The sequence below is a fragment of the Camelus dromedarius genome, chromosome X, assembly GCF_036321535.1.
Source record: "Camelus dromedarius isolate mCamDro1 chromosome X, mCamDro1.pat, whole genome shotgun sequence".
Lineage (NCBI taxonomy): Eukaryota > Metazoa > Chordata > Mammalia > Artiodactyla > Camelidae > Camelus > Camelus dromedarius.
The window spans coordinates 33,334,441-33,351,909 of NC_087472.1; the positions used below are offsets into that span (position 1 = coordinate 33,334,441).

General features: G+C 37.4%; 1 protein-coding gene across 7 annotated transcripts in view; it reads right to left on the reverse strand.

Moving 5' to 3' along the window:
* The window catches only part of LOC105095574 (uncharacterized), an 80,653-nt gene that overhangs the window by 21,611 nt on the left and 41,573 nt on the right, over nucleotides 1-17,469 (reverse strand). The window contains exon 6 of one of the 7 annotated variants that reach the window (XR_010379427.1): nucleotides 8,631-9,194. The exons of the other annotated variants lie outside the window; for them this stretch is intronic. The gene's annotated coding sequence lies outside the window, so the exon portion shown is untranslated. Of the gene's footprint in view, nucleotides 1-8,630; nucleotides 9,195-17,469 lie in introns of those variants that run through there. 7 annotated transcript variants of the gene reach the window in all.

A 17,469-nucleotide genomic window follows, 5' to 3' on the forward strand; every position in this document is an offset into this window, starting at 1 on the left:
ACAACGTGGGGTGAGGAGGGGACAGAGGCTGGGAGCAGTGATCAGTTGACTTGAACCCAAGGCTGTGTCAGACCAGAGTCATGGGCACCTGCACAGGCAAGGCACTAGACTTCTGTCTGCAAAGGCTACACTTGCTTGAGCACTCCCCGACTCTGGGGCAAGGGTTCTGGTGCAGAGAGAGGAAAAACACGTACTTAAAGAGAACAAAATTAGTTCGGCTTGACCCTCAAGGCTTCTGCTCCAGCAATTTAGGATCAGATTCCACCCACAATAGGGAAGTGATGGCTACTGGGTATAACTCTTAGAAGAGAACATAGGCAGAACACTCCTTGACATAAATCACAGTAATATTTTTTGGGATCTGTCTCTTAAAGTAATGGAAATGAAAGCAAAAATAAACAAATGGGACCTAATTAAACTTAAAACCTTTTGCACAGCAAAGGAAACCATAAACAAAATTAAAGGCAACCTACAGACTGGGAGAAAATAGTTGCAAATGATGTGACCGACAAGGGCTTGATTTAAAAAATATACAAACAGCTGAATATCAAAACAAAAACAAAAACGAAAACAAACAACCCAATCAAAAAATGGGCAGAAGACCTAAATAGACATTTTTCCAAAGAAAACATATAGAGGGCCAACAGGCACATGAAAAGATGCTCAACATCACTAATTATTAGAGAAATGCAAATCAACACTACAGTGAGGTATCACTTCACACATGTCAGAGTGTTCACTATCAAAAAGTCTGCAAATAATAAATGCTGGAGAGGGTGGGGAGAAAAGGGAACCCTCTTACAGTGTTGGAGGGAATGTAAGTTGGTGCAGCCAGTATGGAAAACAGTACAGAGGGTCGTTAAAAAACTAAAAATAAGAGTTATTCTATGATCCAGCAATCCTACTTTTGGGCATACATCCAGAGAAGTCCAAAACTCTCACTAAAAAATGCACAGCTCCCCCCTCAATGTTCATAGCAGCACTGTTTACAATAGTCAAGACATGGAAACACCCTAAATGCCCATTGACAGATGACTGGATAAAGAAGATGTGACAAATTAACTAAGTAATTAATTAATTAATTGGAAGACTGCTCAATCATAAAAAAAATGAAATATTGCCATTTGCAGGAATGTGAATGGACCTAGAAATTATCATACTAATTAAAGTAAGTCAAAGTCAATTTTATGTTACCATTTATATGTGTAATTAAAGAAATAATACAAATGAACTTATTTACAAAATAGGAACAGACTCACAGACAGAAAACATACTTATGGTTATCAGTGGGAAAGGGCTGATGGACTAATTAGGAATATGGGATTAATAGATACACAGTACTATATAACAATAAACAACAAGGATTTACTGTGTAGCACAGGGAACTATATTCAATATTTTATAATAACTTATAATGGAAAGGAATCTGGAAAATAATATCTATATGTATCTATCTATATAAGTGAATCAGTTTGCTGTATACCTGAAACTAACACAACATTGCAAGTCAACTATACTTCAATAGAAAAAAAAGAGTGCCTGTTTCAAGCAAGGGTAGCAACTTGACTGTCTCCGTTGTGCTGCTTCCCTAACACATGTGAATTTGTTTGCTTGTGTGTACTACCTATGTTATTTTTTTTAGTTGTTCAAGTTTTAAATTTATTATTGGTCTTCTTTGTGTCTATCTTTCATTGAAAATGGAGAACTGAAGTCTCCAAGGATTATTTAGAATTACATTTTCATCCATTCAATTCTGTCAATTTTAGGGTTCACTTTTTGTGTTGTACACTAAGTAGTTGTATAGATTTTGCTAAATGCATAATGTCATGTATCTACCTTTACATTACTATACAGATTATGGTAGGAGCATATTTATTTTTTAAGAAAGCACTATAGTGCCTTCCAAAGTGGCTGTACCATTTTGCATTCCTACTAGTAGTAATGTGTGAGAGTTCCTGTTGCTCCACATCCTCATCAGCATTCAGGGTTGTCAGAGTTTAGATTTTAGCCATTCTAAAAGGTGTATAGTGGTGTCTAATTTTTGTTTTAATTTTCAGGGTTCCCTAAAGACATATGATGTTGAGCATCTTTTCATGTGCATAGTTGCCAACTGTTTATCTCCATCAGTGAGGTTCCTGTTTAGATCATTGGTCCTTTTTTCAATTGGGATGTTTATTTTCTTAAGTGACTGATTTTATTTTTCTCACCCCAAAGGTGATATTAAATGGGCAGAAATCTCATTGCCACCACCACAGTTGGTGGGAAAGTACTTTAAATGGTTAGATTGGGGATGTTGCATGAATGCACACTTATAGTTCTGTATACTTGGGGAATTTTGCTTTAACAGTAGAAAGAAAGTTTGACTCATGTTTAAAATAATGTTACTATAATGAGGTAGCTCAAGTTCGTGCAGGCATAACAGATTGCTACTGTCTTAGCTATTAGCAGTAATACATTACAGCTCAGGAGTTAATCACTGTCTTCTCCTTCGTTAGGAATATGTACATCCTCTGATCACAATCATTTCCATCGAGGGGAAAATCAAAGAAACCATTATTGAAAGCTTTGGTAATGATCACAGCACCTTGGATGGGTACCCTAGAAGAACTACACTGTCTTCAAAACTGTTATCATACCAAAGGTAGGTTTAAGGACCTTATTTTATGACATAAATCTTAGCAATGTTCTCCTAAGGCAGTCTACCCAGGCAAAAGAAATAAAGCAAAAAACAAATGGGACCTAATTAAACTTAAGCTTTTGCACAGCAAAGGAAACCATAAACAAAACAAAAAGACAACCTACAGAATGGGAGAAAATATTTGCCAATGATGCAAGTGACAAGGGCTTAATTTCCTGAATATACAGATAGCTCATGCAACTTAATAATGAAAAATCAAACAACCCAATCCAAAAGTGGACAGAAGACCTAAACAAGCAATTCTCCAATGAAGTCATACAAATGGCCAATAGGCACATGAAAAAATGCTCAGTATCACTAATTATCAAAGAAATGTGAATCAGAACTACAATGAGGTATCACCTCAAAGCAGTCAGAAGGGCCATCATTAAAAAGTCCACAAACAATAAATGCCGGAGAGGCTGTGGAGAAAAGGGAACCCTCCTGTAATGTTGGTGTGAATGTAGTTTGGTGCAGCCATTATAGAAAACAGTAAGGAGATTCCTCAAAAGACTAAAAATAGACTTATCATATGATCCAACAATCCCACTCCTGGGCATGTATTTGAAGGAAACTCTATTTGAAAAGACACATGCATCTCAATGTTCATAGCAGCACTATTTACAATAGCCAAGACATGGAAGCAACCTAAATGTCCATCAACAGATGGCTGGATAAAGAAGTTGTGGTATATTTATACAATAGAATACTACTCAGCCATAAAAAAGATAAAATAATGCCATTTGCAGCAACATGGATTGTCCTGGAGATTGTCATACTAAGTGAGGTAAGCCAAAAAGAGAAAAGAAAAATACCATATGATATCACTTATATGTGGAATCTATAAAAAAAATAACACAAATGAACTTACCTACAAAATAGAAACAGACTCACAGGCATAGAAAACAAACTTATGGTTATCATGGGGGTTAGGGGGTGGGAAGGGATAAATTGGGAGTTCAAGATTTGCAGATACTAACTACTATATATAAAATAGGCAAACAAGTTTATACTGTATAGCACAGGGAACTATATTCAATATCCTGTATTGACCTATAATGAAAAGAATATGAAAAGGAAATAGATAAACAAGACTATACTGTATAGCACAGGGAAATATACATAAGATCTTATGGTAGCTCACAGAGAAAAAAATGTGACAATGAATATATATATGTTCATGTATAACTGAAAAATTGTGCTGAACACTGGAATTTGAGACATTGTAAAATGATTATAAATCAATAAAAAATGTTTAAAAAAAAGAATATGAAAAGGAATATATGTATATATATATATATGTATGACTGAAACATTATGCTCTACACCAGAAATTGACACAGCATTGTAAACTGACTATACTTCAATAATTTAAAAAAGACTCATTCCTTTTTGTTAAAACATCAGAATTGTCTTTCGGATTACCTTAATGAAATAACGCAGGCTTAGCAGTGACCATGTACTTTTCCTATTGTCTCCTCCTTCTTAGGACAAGAAGGTTCTGTCTGTCTCTGATCATCAGACTGTGCTACAGGGTTGTGTTGTGCTAGACATTTCTGGTCCAAAATCTGTAAACCCATCCTCAAGGAAGGTCAAGTGTGCATTAAGCACAGGAAAAAAGGCTCCCACAGGCTGGAGATATTCCAGTATTGATACTGTGGAGGTCTATCTTGCCGGATACAGAAAGATCATCATCAAGCCAGTAATTCTTTTAGGCATCACACCTGTCAGAGAAACTAAGCCAGCTGCCTGAACACAGTGGACTCCATTTACATAAACTATTCTATGAAAACTGTGACTTTTGTGAGCTCAGCCCTTAAAGATGTATGAATTCTGTGGTTACAGTTAAGCATTCCAATAATACCTTCCAAAGTCTGGAGTGTAAGAGCTTTGTTTCTTTATAGAACTCCCCTGTCACTGATTGCAGTAAATGCTTAGTGTGGCACTTACCAAAGGCCCTGCAGTGTGGTGGCAATATATCTAGAGGACCAGAGGCTGGTTCTCAAGACTCCAGGTCGGAGCACCAAAAGGGAAAAAGGAGAAAGAGGAGGAGAGAATTGGGAACTAGAAAACTGGCCTGGAGAGGAAGAGGGAGAGGGACCCGGATAAGCCAGGCTGGCTGGGCCAGAACTCATCCCCTGTTCTTTCCCAAGTCACAAGTCTTTTCTGGGATGTTTATTTTCTTATTGTTGAACTTTAAGAGTTGCTTGCATGTATTGTCTACCAGTCCTTTATCAGATATATGTTTTGCAAATATTTTCTTGTGAAAATATTGTCTTTCATTCTCTTAACAGTGTCCTTTGCAGAACAGAAGTCTTCAATTTTAAGAAATCCTATCAATTTTCTTTCTTTCATGGATTCTTCTTTTGCTGTCATATGTAAAATCTCATTGTCAAACCCAGTGTCACCTAGATGCTTTTTAAAAAGTGATCTTCTAGGGGTTTCATAGTTTTGCATCTTACATAGATCTATGATCCATTTTGAGTTAGTTTTTGTGAAAAGTGTAAAGACTGTGTCAAGATTCATTGTTTGTGTGTGGATGTCCAGTTGTTACAGTACCATTTGTTAAAACGACTCTCCTTTCCCCACTGAATTGTCTTTGTCTCTTTGTCAAAGGTCAGTTGACTATATTCATGTGGGACTAATTCTGGGCTCTCTTTTCTGCCCCGTTGATCTACTTAACTACATGACAGATGACAGAATTAGTGACCTTAAGACTGAACAATATAATTTAGTGAAGCTAAACAACAGATATACAATAATTGAAAAAAATTAACAAAACCTCAGAGTCCCGAGGGACAATAAAAACAATCTAACATTTGTCTTATTTGGAGTCCCAGGAAAAGAGCAGATACTGAAAAAGTATTCAAAGATAAAATGGCTGAAAACTTCCCAAACATAGGGGTAAAAGTGTAAGCAAATCAGAAAATAAAGATGCATTCCTTATACGCTAATACCAATTTGAATAACATCAGATTTCTAGAACTGTGGAGACTAGAATAAAGTGAAACATATTTTAAATCCTGAAAGGAAATAACTCCCAACTGTGAATTCTATATCTGATTAAAAAATAGTCTTAGGAATGGGGGGGGGGGACATTTAAATATACAGTAAATTAAGATAATTTGTTTCTAGAAAGTTTCCCCTAAAATATGGCTAAAGAAAGTCCTCTAAATGGAAAGGAAATAATGACAGAACAAGGTTCAAACTTCAGAACTGAAAGGAGGACATCAGAATGGGTAAAATTATGGGCAAACAGAATGGATTATTTTTATCATGAGTTTTAAAAATCATATTTGATGGTTGTAGCTCAGTATAACACTATCTTGATGGGATGCTCAAAGCACATAGAGGACAGAATTAAGTAAATTATATTTTAAATGTAGGGAAGGTAAAGAGACTAAATGAAAGCATGGTTTCAAAACTTCACCTGAAGCAGTAGAACACTGATATCAGTGTGAAGTGATAAGTTGTGCATGTATATTGTAATACATTGAACAATCAACAAAAAAGAAATAAAATGAAATATACTAAAAATGAGTAAATGAAGATGGAATCCTAAAACATGTTCACCTAACCCAAAGAAAGGCCAGAAAAGAGAAACAGAAGAAACAAAACATAAAGCAAATAATAAAAGGCAGATGGAAAACCTATCAACATATCCCTAAAGGTAAATGATCTAAATGCACAAATTATAAGACAGATTGGCAGAACTGAGTTTAAAAAGTCATGACCCAACAATATTCTCTCTAGAAGAAACTCACTTTAAATACAGTAACACAGATAGATTCAAATTTCAAAAATATGAAAAGACATATTTTGTAATCATCAATTTTAAAAGAGTAGCTACATTAATATCAGTTAAAGTAGACATCAGATCAAAGAAATTACTAAAGGGGGACTTTACATAATGATATAAGGATCAGTTAACAAAGAAGACATAATGATTTTAATTGTGTACATGCCAAACAACAGATCCTCAAAATATAAGAGGCAAAAACTGATGCAGCTGAAATGAGAAATAGACAAATCCAAAATTATAGCTGTAGAACTTAAAACATCACTCTCAGCACCTGGTAGAACTATTAAAAAATCAGTAAAAATATAGAAAAACTGAATATCATCAACTGGTATGACCCAACTGAAATCTATAGAACAATTCAACCCCAAATAGCAGAATATGGATTTTTTTCAGGCAGCCATGAAATATCCCCCAAGATATATTATATTATAGGCTATAAAACAAAATCAAAAAAAAAAAAAAGAATACAGAGTACATTCTGTAAATACAATTTAATGTAACTAGCAATCAATAACAAGGAGGAAATCTCCAAATCCTGGGATATTAATCAACAGATTTCTAAATAATCCATGGATCAAAAAAGAAGCCTAAAAGAAATATAAAAAAATGGAACTGAATGAAAATGAAATACAATATATCAAAATATGTGGGATAAAGCTAAAGGACTGCTGAGAAGGAAAGTTATATCACTAAATGCTTGTATTAAAATACAAGATTCTTAAATCAATTATCTAAGTTCCTACATCAATCAACTAGAAAATGAAGCTCAAAATACACCCAAAGCAAGCAGAAAGAAGGAAATACTATTTATAAAAGGAGAAATCAAAACAGGAAGACAATAGAGAAAACAAAGAAACAGAAAGCTGGTTCTTTTAAAAAATCAGTAAAATTAATAAATCTCTAAAAATGACAAAGATTAAAAAGAGAGCAGACACAAAACACCAATATCAGGAGTTAAGTAGGATATATTGCTACAGATCCTACAGCCATTAAAGGACAGTAGTGGGATACTGCAAATAATTCATGATCATAAATTCTGCATCTTAAAAGAAATAGACCAATTCTTCAAAAACCAAAAACTACCAAAACTCAACCAAGATAAAAAAGAGAATCTGAATAACTGTGTTACAATAAATAAACTGAATGTATAATTAAGAGCTCCCAAGAAAGAAATTCCATATCCAGATGGTCTCACTGCATAATTCTACCAAGGATTTAAAGAAAAACTAACACTGATTTTACACAATCTACTTTCGAAAACAGAAGAGAAAACACATTCAAACTCATTTTTAAGGTCTCTGTTATGCTGACATCAAAACCAGATAAAGAATAATACAAAAAAAGAAAAATACAAAACAATATTGCCCATCATCCTAGATGCAACAATCCTCAATGAAATAACAGCAAATCAAATTCCAAAATGTGTAAAAACTATCACCAAGCGGGATTTCTTTCAGGTATATAAGGACAGTTCAACATTTGACAACCAACCAATGTAATCTACCATATCAACAGGATAAAGGAGAAAACCATATGATCATATCATTTGACACAGAAAAAACATCTGACAATATCTAACACACATTAATGATAAAAACTCTCAGCAAGTTATGAACAGTGGAGAATTTCCTCATCATTATAAAGAACACAAGAAATCTACAGATTACATAAGGTTAAGGGTGAAATAGTGAACGCTTTCACCCTAAGAAATGGAATAAGGTTAGGATATCTGCTCTCACACTCTTACTCAACACAGTACAAGGGGAAAAAAGAAATAACAGAAATATACATGGAAAAGGGGAAATATGTGTGTCCCTATGTGTGGATGAAATTATTGTTTATGTAGAAAACTTCATGTGATCTAGATAAAAAGAGCCTGGAAAAAATATTTGCTTTCAGAAAGGTTACAGAATACAAGATCAAATAAAAACACAAATAAAATTTCTGTATACTAACCATGAACATGTAGAAACCAAACTAAATATACAGTAACATTTACAGTATCTCTAAAGAAAATGAAATAGCTATTATCCTAACATCAACTGGTGTACAGCAATTCCATTCTGGCACTAACCACCTAGAGTTAAGGACAAGATTTCACAAATTAATGACTCAGTCCTTAAGAAACTAATTACACTTTGAGGTCTCCAGGTCACCTGCACTTCTGACTAACTCACTATAAATTTGGGGGTGCCAATGACAATTTCACATAAAATAATTGATTACAATGACTCATAGAACTCAGGAAAGTTGATATAATTATGACTGTAGTTTTATTATAAATGATGCAAATCAGGAGGCCCAGCCAAGAGACATACAGGGCGAGATTTGGGAGTGTCCTGAATGCAGAGCTTCGGTGCCCTTAACTGTGGAATCAGGCATGTTATCCTCCCAGTACATCCATGCGCTCACCAACCAGAAAGCTCCACTGAGCTTCAGCATCCAGAGCCTTTGGTTTCATCATATAAGTATGATTGACGGAATCATCAGACACGTGACTGAACTCAATCTGCAGCCACACTCTACTCCCTAGAGGTCAGAGTAGCTTAAAGTCCAACCCTCTAATCAGATGCCTGCTCTTTCTGGTGCCCAGCCCCCATCTTGAATCATCTTGTTAGCAAAAATTCAGGTTTTATCCAAGGAGGCTCATGAGTAACAATGGACCTCTTATCACTTGGGAAATTCCAAGCATTTTAGAAGCTCCATGCCAGGAATCTGGAACAAAAACCAGACAAATTCATCATCTAACAGGCCACGCCCTGATCAATGGCTGTAAGTTCCTTACAACAAGATGACCATATCTGTCTGAATATTTACATTTGATGTAGCATTTATACAACAGATAAAAGAAAAGTACCAACATGAAAGTGCCTAACATTTGGAGAACCCAATGTGGGGTAGGGACAGGAGGCTTTTAACTCAATTTTCCAGTATATTTAACTATCAATATCAGTATTATAATCTTACCAACATGCCGTGTTAGATCATATTGAAATATGTTAGATGTAACCTGAGAAAAGAGTTAAAAGATGTTGGCACATTACCAGGCTCTCACTCAGTCATTAATAATTAGCCTAATCCACATGACCAAATGTCTCCCATAGTGAGGCCACTAGTTTTTCAGACTTCCATTTGATCTCATCAGGTTCCAAAAACAGGAGTGGTCTCAGCAATATATGGTTTTCAGGTATCTAGCATAACTGAACTAAAAGACAGTATTATCTCTTGCTCTGAGCTTCTTTCAAAGAGCTGATACAATACTGGATTTCCTTATTGCATAGCTTATGTATTCATTCCTTTACCCTCAGCTGCTGTTCCTCCTTCTCTCCATTTACACCCAACCTTTTCCATCTTTGGGAGGGACATCACATTTGGTCACTGTACTGGTATAGGTTGCAGGTGGCAATTCTACTCTAGCAAGTGCCTGCCCGTCAGTCCACTCCTGTTCACATAGGGTATGGTTACCTAGATACAGAACTAGTGGCTATTTCTACCACTGGTGGTACAGCTGCATTCATTTTTAACCCCAATTCTTCCAGATGGGATGAAGGCTCCACCCACCCTATCAGGCGCTTAGGGAACTGTCCAAGTGGCAACAGAATCTGGCAGAGCTTCTGGTAGTTCCAAAGTCAGTCCTAGGGGCAAAGAGTCTACCTGCTCATGAATATGCTAAGTAACCTTTAGCATTCTCCAAGTAACATATCCCTGCACAAACCATTTGCATTTTATTAATGAATTCTTCTGGACATTGTCTTCTGCATTAGAAATTTCTCTGACACTACCCAAGATATTATGTGTATTTCAGGTTTCAAGATTATTTTATGTCTGTCTGTCATGGAGCAATTTCAATCAATGTCCCTCTTTTTAAATTTAAGTATAGTTTATTTAATTCCCTCTTAAATGGAAATTATCTGGTCCAAAATCCCAGTACTCATCACTGGGAAGCACTCACAGGCTATTGCCATAACCTTCAATCCATGCTCTACACAGGGCACTGAATAGAGAATTTGTTCATATCAACAGCTAGCATTTTCTTACACATCTAGTGAGCCAACTCCCCAGGAGTTGGATCCATCATTTCTAAGTTCTATTGGTAATTTTTAACTATAGTAACTGATTGCAGTGCAGCTGTAACTTCATACAATGGGTGACCATGTGGTGTACGGTCAGGCCATCCAAGATGGCTGTTCTCTTGCTCTCTGTACGTCCCCTGCTTGACCAGTGTCTGCTCCACTCACACCCTACACACGACTGACCTTCTTACATTATTGTCCCCAACCCCAGTTAGTGATTGTTCTTATTAAAGGGGTGGTGAGGGATGTGCCCCTCTGCTGGTTTCCCTGGTAACCAGTGAGCCAACCTGGTAACCAATGAGTCAATTCCCTTTATAACTGCTAACATCCCCCTGCCCCTGGGAGCCAAGCCTGCCATCATGTCCTGCCCATGGTCTGCCACACACGGTGGGGAGTCACTCCAGGACCTTGCGTCAGACATGTAAGATCTCCCTATCCATTTAACCACAGATGTCTCTGTTACTGACTCTGGGCTCCTTCATCGGTCTTGAAGCTGGGCGAGTACAGGCCTTGTAGGCCTGCGGGATGTAGCCCAACACGTGGCCAGTCAGGATTCAAATACCCTTTCATCCCTTTTCTTCCTAAAACACGTTTCAGTGAGTCTGGGCCATTTTAGCAAATCTCATGTGTTTGTTACACAAAATGGTGTACTGAAATTCAATTCTGTGACCAACCACCCGGAGTTAGCATAGACCACACGAATTAAGGGCTCAGTCCTCCACAACACTGCCCCCACTTCAGATGCCAGCCACACTTTTGGGCCCCTAGGCCACTCACACTTCTGACTGGCTACAAATTCAGGGGTTCCTAGGACCACCTCAGGTTTGATAATTTACCAGAATGGCTCACAAAACTCAGGAATGTACCATACTTATTACTGTAATTTTATTATAAAGGATACGAATCAGGAGGACCAGCCAAATGAGGAGATGCACACAGCAAAGTCAGGGAGGTTATGCAGAGCTCTCCTCTCTCCTTATGGAAACAGAGTGTGTCACCATCCCAGCGAATCAAGGTGTTCATCAATCAGGAAGCTCTTCTGAGCTTCAGTGTCCAAAAGTTTTACTGGGGTTTCGTTATGTAAGCATGACTGGTTGAATCATTGGCCATGTGATTAAATTCAAATTACCAGGCCCCTCCCTTACCTAGAGGTCAGAATGATTCAAAGCTCCAACCGTCTAATCACAGAGTTGGTCTTTCTATCAACCAGTTACCATCCTTAATCAACTTGTGATATAAGGGACTCATGAATAACAAAGACACTTTTATCAATTGGGAAATTCCAAGGATTTCACAAGCTTTAGGCCAAGAATCTGGCACAAACACCTGGTAAATACTTCGTTATACAACACCTATGTAAAAATTTAAGAAAACATGTAGCAATCTGCATGCTTGAAAATTAGAATATTCTTTTAGTGGGGGGAGGTAATTAGGTTTATTTATTTATTTTTAGAGGCAACACTGGGTATTGAACCCAGGAGCTCATGCATGCCAAGCATGCACTCTACCACTTGAGCTATAACCTCCCCCCTGAAAATTACAATATTCTTATGGAAGAAATTAAAGAAGACTTTAAAAAATGAAGAGATATACAATCAGGTTCATGAAGGAATCAGCCAATGAAAAGCCATGGATTTTTTATTTACTATAGCCCTCCCAACTTCCTTTTCCTCTCTATAAAAGCATTCTCCTCCCCTTGCTGTGCAGAGATTTACATGTGACTCCCCTTGATGGCAAATACCAAATTGCAATTCTCTGCTGATCCTGAATCAACCCATCTTTGCTGAAGAAATATCTGGCAGTGTATGTGTTTTAGATAAATAGGTTAATGTAATTCCTATACATATCCCAGAGGGGTTTTTCTGTGGACATAAATAATCTTTTAAAATGACTGCTGAATCTGTGAGCATGTTCAAGTGCGAGCATGTATATGTGTATTAGTAAATAATGAGCATGTCACATATGTGAGCATGTTAATGTGCAAGGGTGACTGACTGGATGAGTGTGGGTAAATGATGGCATGTGGGGCAATCTTGGTGTGTGAGTGAATTTATAAGCATGTCTGTGTGTGAATGAATGTGTGTGTGAGCAAGTTAATGCTGCATATGCTCACGCAGGTGAATAAACGTCTCAGTACTGCTGTGTGTGAATGCGTGAATGACCGTTTATGTGAGCATAATGAGTCCGAGTGAATATTTGAGCACTTTCATGTATGTGAGCAGATTAGTTTGAGTGTATTCATGTGAATGTGTGTATGTGTATGTTAATGTGAGTGTGAGTACATCTGTGAGCACATTCACGTGAGTGAGTGAAGGTGTGAGAATGCTTATCAGGATGTCTGTGTGAGACTGAAAATGTGCACCCTTTCACATGTGAAAATGTATCCGTGTGAGTTTGCGCTGCAGTAAAGGTGCATTTTCATGTGTATGACTGAAGTTGTGAGCACGTGCAGATGTCAGTATGTTTCTGTGTGGGTGAATGTATAAGCATGTTCACTTATTGCATCTGTTAATGTATAAGCATATTTGTAAGAGTGAATATGTGAGCATGTGAATGGATTTATGTGAGTGAATGTGGGACTTTTATGGTGAATGTGAGCATGTTCATTCGTCACTGAATGTGTGCTAATGTCTCTGTGAGTTAATATGTATGTGAGGGAATGTGTGAGTGTATGCATATGAGAATCTGTGTCTGTGTATGTGGATTTGTATGCATGTCCATGTGAATGATGGTAAGAGTGTGAGTGTAAGTAAATGTGATAATATGTGTGAGTTGAATTTGTATGTTCGTGTGAGTATGTGAGCAAGTTTGTATGAGTGACTGACGTATGAGCATCGTAGTGAGTGACTGAATGTATGAGCATGTGGGTGTGAGTATAGGTGTACGTGTGTGAGTAAACTTCAGATCATATTCATGTAGATGTGTGATAATGTGAACAATTTAATGGGAGTCATGGAATGTGTGTTTACATGTATGTTATGGTTTTGAGTGAATTCTTGAGAATGTGTGTTAGCATGTATGTCAGTATTTAGTGAGCAGGTTTGCATACGTCTGCATACTAATGTGAGTATGAACAGATATGTGTACATGATTATGTGTGATGGTGTCTCTGTGTGTGAGTGAATTTGTAAGTAGGTCTGTGTGTGAATGGACACGTGAGCAAGTTCCTGTTAGGAGCATGTTGATGTATTATGCATCAATGAATGTGTGACTGTGAGCGTCTGAGTGTGGATGATTCTGTCTGTGTGTGTCAATGTGTGAGCACACTCGTGCCTGAGGAAATGCTTGAGCATGTATGTACAACGTAGTAAAGGGTCAATGTGTACACGTTGAATGCATATATATCTATGTATGTGACTAACCCTGCAAGCATAACTGTGTGAGGGAATGTGTGAGCATGTGTATGTACATGAGCATGTAGACAGGAGAATGTGTGTGTATACCATCGTGTGATCTCAATGTGTAAGTATATTTGCCTAGGAGAAAAGTACATTTGTGTGACTGTGAGCATACTTACATGTGTGAGTGAACACGTAAGCTTCTCAGTGAGTGTGAGCATGTTTGTGTGTGAGTATGTATATGAGCATATTCCTGTTGTAAGCTTATTAATGTGTGTGTAGTAAAAAAGTAAAAAAGTAAAAAGGTAAGAGGGAGCATCTGAATGTATGTATTTGTGTCCCTGTGTGAGAGAATTTGTGAACATACTCATGAGATGGAGTCAGTGTTTGAGCATGTTTGTGTGGAGTGTGTGAGTGTGTACACATGAAAGTATGTTTCCACTAATGTGATTAACTTTGTGAGACTGTTCACAAGAGTGAGGGGATGTGTGATCATAGTATTGCGAGTGAAGGAGTGACCATGTTTCTGTGAGTGAATGAATGTGGGACCATGTGGGTGTGTCTATACATGAGTAAATTTGTAAGTATGTTTGTGTGAATTTTAAGTGTGATAATGTGAGTGAATGTGGATGCATGTGAGCACATATTTTCATGAGGGCAAGTAAGTGTACTTACGTGTGTCTGAAGGGTGTTCTTGTGTTGGACTGCTTATGTAAACATTGTGTGTTCATATGTGTGCACATATTTGTGAGCACACATGGTATCAGTAGGTTCACGTGTGTTAGTGAATGTGCATTACACTTTTTCTAAGACTGTGAATATGTAGGCATATTTGTGTGAACGAATGTGGTAGCATGTGAGTGTCTGTGAGAAAATTTGTGAATGCATTTATGTGTGTGAACAAATGTGTGCTGTGTGACTCAGTGAATGTGAGCATTTATGTATTTTTCTTCTTTTTTGTGAAACCTGATGAATATATTTGCTTTTCAGCAGTATGTGCAGTAATCAGTGAGCATATTTTAGCTAAGAGCATGTTAATTATGTGACTGACTTGATGTCAGTGTGCCCAAGTAATTATATGTGAGGTTACTGATATGTCTACAGGAAGTTAAAGCCTTCTTAGCTATGAATGAATGTGTCAGTGTCAATACACATGAGTGAATGTATGAACAACTGTAGGTGAGCATGTTTGAGTGAATGGTATTTTCATGTGTGTGAGAATGTTAGCATATATATGTGTGACTGTAAAATGTGTGAGTACATGTGGATGCCTGTGACCGTTGGTAAATCAATGACCATGTACATGAGAAGGGGTTAATGAGTAAATACGTGCGTGTATGTGAGCATGTCTGTGTGTGAGAATGAATGTGTTGTCCTATGCTTGGGTGACAATATTTTATTACAAACATATTTGTGCATTTAAGTGAATTTTTGTGTGTGCTCATCTGTATGAGTGAATTTCTGAGCATGTGGATACATATTAGCATGTAGGAGTATGAGTATGTGTGCTCATTTTGTGTGATCTTGTGAAAGCGTGAATATACTTGTGTGAGAGAAAGTGTGAGCATGTGTATGAGTAAATGTGGGTGTTTTTATGTGTGAATAAACGGTGAACTTCTTTGTGGGTGTGAGGATGTTTGTGCATGTATGAATAATTCAGCACGATCCTGTTTGTGAGTATAATTTACATGTGTAAGTGAAAGTACATGTGTGCATATAAGTGCAATGAGTTTGTCAGTCCTGTGAACAAACTTGCAATTATGTTAAGTGACTGTGCAATAAAGCTCCTGTGAGTGAAGGTATCTGGGCGTTTTTGTGAGTGAATGCATGATTGTGCCAAAGAAAAATAGTGCAAACCATATCAGTAAACAAAGAATGCTGAAGCCATCAAGTCATCAGCGGCTGCCGCCACCCCCCAGGGAAGACAAGCCTGCAGCCCAGCCTCTGCAGCCACTCACAGTGGTGCACCCTGAGGGCACTCAGAATAAGAAAGGACAGGATACTGGCCCTAGATAGCTAGGTGCTTGTCAAAGAAATGAATTCAATGAGCCCAAACGTTTGCTCCCTCCCATACACAGAAAAGCACTAAATTCTTTAACTTGAGATGTCTGATTTTCTTCAGTTAACAAGTAACCTTTTAATGTTCTGACTACCTGGTCTTTGTTGTAAAACTCCTATATATCCTGGCTCCTCCCCTACCTCTTTGGAGCATCCCCTCAAAGCGATCTGGGAGACTGTCATTTCGGGCGAAGGGGCTCGAGTCCTCAGAAATGTCTGCCAAATAAAACATAACTCTCAACTTTTAGGCTGTGCATTTATTTCAGTCGACAATTGTGTGTGTATATATACAAGCATGTACATCTGTAAGGGTGATTATGTGAACTTGTACATGTCTGAGTGTGTTATAGCGACAATATTTGAGTATTGAAATAAATATTTGTGAGTGTTAAAGAGTACGCCTAGATGTGTAGCCATGTTCATGGATGTTAGCATGTTCATTTGAGTGAATGTATATTTGTGTGAGATGTCACACGTGTGCTTATATTTGTGTGAGGGAAATGTGGGCACGTGAGTGTATCTTGTGTGAGTTAATGTTTAAGCCTCTTGGTAAATATGAGTGTGTTTGTGCGTAAATGAATAGGTGAGTGTGTTCCTGTCTGTGAATAAAATGTGTGTTTCTAAGTGAGCACTTAAAATTCAGTTTACTCATTGAAGTTAACACAGTGACAGTGAGAGTGGAAACATCTGAGTGTGCCTCTGCATGAAACAGTGAGTGTGCTCATGTGATTGGGTAAGTGAGCATGTTCGTGTCATGTAGTAAATTTGTAGGCATATCTGATGTGTCTGTTTTGGCATAAGTGTGTGAGCATGTTCACGCCAGGGAATGAATGTGGCATCAGCTCATGTGAGTACATTAAGGCATGAGCCTACTGGTTTCCAAGAGTGAACATGTGAGCATGTAACTGTGAATGAGTATGAGTACATCTGTGTGATTAAACTCGACAGAATGTTTGAGTGAGTGAATGTTGTGTATTCATGTGAATGAGTGATGTGGGAGCATGTGGTAAGCACGTTTCATTTGTGAAAATGAATATAGGAACTTACATATTTGAGAGCGTCAGTGTGACAATATTAGAATGTCAAAGTACATGTTTTATGTGTTCATCTGTATGCATGAATATAGGAGCACACAGATGTAAGCATATTCATGTGTGAGTGTACTGAGTGCTCAGAGTGTAGGAGTATTTGAGTGTATCCTGTACAAGTGAATTTTTGAACTTTTTGGTGATTATGAGCATCTTTGTGTAGAAGTACTTCCGAGAACATGTCCATGTTTGTGAGCATTATAACGTGAACGTATGAATGAAAATATCTAAGTATATGTATTTGTTTGCTTGTGGAAGTGAATTTGTGAGTGTGCTCATGTGATTAAGTATACATTTGAGCATATTTTTATGAAAGAGTGAATGGATCAGTGTGGTATTTCTGTTGATGAATGTGAGCACGTTCATGTGAGTGTATGTATGATCACGTTTACGTGAACGAGTGAAGGTGTGAGCATATTTGTGTGAATGACTA